Here is a 4,470-nt window from a genome sequence, read left to right as displayed (position 1 = left end):
CACAAACTGGCTCACAAACAGAAGTTCGTGATGAATTTTGGCTGATTTGTGGTCCGCGAACCAAAGTTCACAAATTGAAGAGCCGCAATCAATTTCCACACGTATTTTAAGGCAGTTCATGGCGGTTTGCTGCAGTTCTGCACAAAAAGCAGCTGAGCGGCACAGAGCAGAAATCAGGGGTTTAAACAGCTCAGTGCCATTTAAACCCCTGCTTTCTGCTCCCCCTCTGCTTTTCACAGGGAAACCCCTGCTTTCTGCTCCCTGTGAAAAGCAGCAAGGAGCAAAAAGCAAGGGTTTAAATGGATCCAAGAGAGCTAGTTTGGTGTAGTAGTTAAGAGCAGCGGACTCTAATCTGGAGAACCAGGTTTGATTCCCCACTTCTCCGCATGCAGCCAGCTGGGTGACCTTAGGTCAATCACAGTTCTCTCAGAGCTGTTCTCTCAAGAGCTCTCTCAGCCCCACCTGCCTCATAGGGTGTCTGTTGTGGGGAGAGGAAGGGAAGGAGATTGTAAGCCACTCTGAGACTCCGAGTGAAGGGCGGGGTATGCATCTAACTCTTCTTCTTCCCTTCTGCTTTCACAGGGAGAACCCCTGTGTTCTGTTCCCTGCCACTTTTTGCAGGGAGAACCCCTGCTTTCTGTTCCCCGTGAAAAGTGGCAGGGAGCAGAAAACAAGTTTCACAAACCACTACAAACCAATTCAGTCCGCAAACATGGTTTGTATCAGTTCACAGTTTGGCAAAGAAGCACAAACTGAAATGAACCCCCAAACTGCAGTACATGCCCATCCCTGCTTCTGACAGCACCAACGATTCCAGGTCTCCAGTGAAGTCCCCTTGCTACTGTTTCCTCCTCCTCTTTATATCCTACTTAGGTCCTGCCTTCTAGCCTGGGTATTATCTGGCAGACATGCTAAGTCAGGTTCCAGTGCTTGCACCTGGCACTCCCTTGTTAGGAAGGGAATTGATCCTGCAGCCACTTGGATGGAACCCAGCTGCCAATATCCTCTAAGCTAGGATAAGATTCACTGGCAACACCATTCTCTACTCTTCCTTGAGGTTCTTCCACGATGGCACTACGCAGGGAGTCATTCAAAAAGTATAACTCCGCCCTGATCTGGATAGCCCAGGCAAGCCCGATCTCATCAGATCACAAAAGCTAAGCAGTACTTGGAAGGGCGACCTCCAAGGAATACCAGAGGCCAGACACAGAGGAAAGTTATCAAGCTATCTCTCTGAAACGTCCTAGACCCACTAGGGGTTGCCAGAAGCCACCATGACTTCCAGGCTCGCAAGCACACACACACAAAAGTAACAAAAATAGTTTAAAAAAAGTATGGCTCAGATCTTCTCCAGTGGTGTAGTGTACTCATGTTTTTAATCATAGGTATTCACCTTTAATCATATGTATTCTTATCTAGATTTTAAAACCTTCATAGAGTTTAGCAGCTGGTCAGGGAAAGTGTACGACTGCCTTTAATCCAGACAGTTCATTAGTGCAGCAGAAGAAACAGTAGATTTATGGCTCTTTTAGTTGTGAACAAGGGCCAAGTCTAGTAATATAACTTTGCTTTGACAAAGTAATGAGTGTTATCAAGACTTATTCCAAGGGCACCTGTTGTTTGTCTTTATGAACACTTGGGGAAGGAATAGTTGTTTTTTTAAAGAGGACAGTCATGTGTTAAAGCTACAAAGGTTTATTTCTGTTCCTGACTGCCACCTTCTGTACAAAAAGTGTCACATAAGGGGCTCAACCAGGCTCTCTGCTGGTGGCTTCCAGTCAGAGAAGATTTTAGATGAGGTATATTTTTTGGGTTTTTAGATGAGATATCTTTTTTGGGTTTTTGGGCTTCAAAACTTTGCTTGGCATTATGCCAGTCAGCTAAAGCTGGATTTGCCTTAAAATCCATGTATTTAGCTAAGTCTATGAAATCTTAGGAGATCTGATTTTTATTGCATGTATTTTTTTCTGTGATAACAGGATCATGGCATCTGTCAAGTTCTTTCCTAATAAAAAAGAGCTATGTCTTTGTTTTGAGCTGTGGTGGCTCAAGTGGTTAAGATGTTGAACTGCAGGCTGTGGAAGGTCGGTAGTTCAGCAGTTCAAGACCTGAGTGTACTGCATGACGGAGTGAGCTCCCATCTCTAGTTCTAACTCCTGCCAACCTAGCAGTTCGAAAAACAGCGTTCCGTGTGTGTTTAGTCATGCCAGCCACATGACCACGGAAATGTCTTCGGACAGCGCTGGCTCTTCGGCTTTGAAACGGAGATGAGCACCGCAACCCTAGAGTCGGATTCGACTGGCTTTCGAGCAAGGGAACCTTTACCTTTACCTATGTCTTGTTTTAAACAAAATCATTGACTTGAATAAGTTCTCTGCTTGTGCTGCTGCCTGAAGATCAGCTGCCCTAGACCCCTCACATTTAATTGTGCTAGGGTAGCATAGTGATTAAGAACAGTGGACTCTAATCTGGAGAACTGGGTTTGATTCCCCACTCCTCCTCCACATGAAGCCTGCTGGGTGACCTTGGGCCAGTCACGGTTCTCTCAGAACTCTTTCAGCCCCACCTGCCTCACAAGGTGCCTGTTGTGGAGAAAGGAAGGGAAGGTGATTGCAAGCTGCTCTGAGACTCCTTAAGGTAGAGAAAATCAAGGTTATAAAAACCTATTCTCCTTCTGTAAAAAAACATGTCTCTCTCAGATCCAATAGCATTCTTACTGTTCTTTAAGCTAATGAGGAAGATTCTCACAAGGCTGAACGAAGGCAGACCTCCAAAATGGATATGAATTAGATAATTTGTCAGGGTGGGTAGAAAGTGTGCACCTCATCTGCACCCGGAATGATGGTAAGGTAAAGGTAAAGGTTCCCTTGCTCGAAAGCCAGTCGAATCCGACTCTAGGGTTGCGGTGCTCATCTTTGTTTCAAAGCCGAAGAGCCAGCGCTGTCCGAAGACATTTCCATGGTCATATTGCCGGCATGACTAAACACCAAGGTGCACGGAATGCTGTTACAGAATGATGGTGGCTTCCTATAAACATAGTTGCCCAAATAGAACTGACAAGGGGCGGACCCGCGATACTCGTGGTGGGGGGAGGCAGAGGAGGAAGCAGCAGGAGGAGGTAAGTACCCCCCCATCCCGCCGGTTCCCCCGCATCTCCTCCCTGCTGGTGCTTACCTTTAAAGCCCTACATGGCCAGGGTCCAACTTACCTGAGGGACCGCATTTCCCCATATTAACTCCCCCCCCACCCCGCCGGTTCCCCCCGTCTCCTCCACCCCCCTTGATCCCCCCATTGCCTCTCCCCCCCCGGCTCCTCGCTACTCTCTCTCCCCCCCATCCCGGCACCGAAGTCGCTCGGCCCTCGCTGCTCTCTCCCCCCCCCTCCACGGCGACGGTGGCGGTGGCAGCGCCGAGGGAGTTTGCAGAGCGTTCCCTTCACATGCGCAGGGGACGCTCTGTCAGTTTCGGGGGGATTTACGTATCCCCCCGACATTTTTTTAAGTTTCAGATTTTTGTGCACACCTGGGGACCGCCCCACGTGTGCACAAAACTCTCCCTCCCCCCCAGGTGCCCCCGGTGTGTGGATTTAGGTATATAGATTAGAAGCTAAGCAGGGTCAGCCATGGTTAGTACTTGGATTGGTGACCAGCCAGGAAAATGGGTAGTTATGCAGAGGAAGGCAACGGCAAACCACCTCAGCTCAACTCTTTCCTTGAAAATCCCATGAGGTGGAGCTTCAGGGGTTGCCATGAATCAGTTGTGATATGATGGCGCTTCCTGTTTGTATAGAGGTGCTGTATCCACTTTTGTGTGCCTTGTTTACACCAGATGGCAGTGTGGAGCCAAACTTGGGTTTGTACTGATGTACCAGGACAGAAGTCACTTTCTGTAGCTATCCACACTGTTCTACCCCCACTTGCAACACAAACGACCCAGCATTGCAAAAGCACCAGTGATCCAGCTCAGATTTAAAAATGAAAATGGGGTCCATAGTTTGGGTACTTTTTGATTTGGTTTGATGTGAGCATTATGTTTAGAAGTTACTGGGATGTTCTTGGCACAGAATGTGGATTTGCTTCCTGAGTTTTATTTTCATTCATTTGCGTGTTCCCTTCTGATCTCTGCTGAGGACACCCTCTGTATCTGCACATTGCTGGATACTGTGCTACAGCAATCATTATCAGAAGGACTTTCCTGTGTGGAAAAGACAGTCCAGCAATGTGTCAGTGCTGCCTTAATGATGCCACCTGATTAAGTCCCCAAGACTTTCTCTCACACGCATACCTGAGCCCTTTGTGGAATCGCTGAAATACTTCTGTTTCAGTCTCAAAGGCAGGGAAATATAATCCATTTGAGATTAAACCTGTTTATAGGTGAGAGCCAGCTTGTTACCTGTCAGAGTGTTGGACTACACCCTAGGACAGGGGTGTCAAACATGCAGCCCGGGGGCCAGATCAGGCCCCTAGAGGGC

This window comes from Gekko japonicus, unplaced genomic scaffold, assembly GCF_001447785.1.
Source record: "Gekko japonicus isolate JY-2015 unplaced genomic scaffold, Gekko_japonicus_V1.1 scaffold227, whole genome shotgun sequence".
NCBI lineage: Eukaryota > Metazoa > Chordata > Lepidosauria > Squamata > Gekkonidae > Gekko > Gekko japonicus.
Note: the sequence above shows the minus strand (reverse complement) of the source record.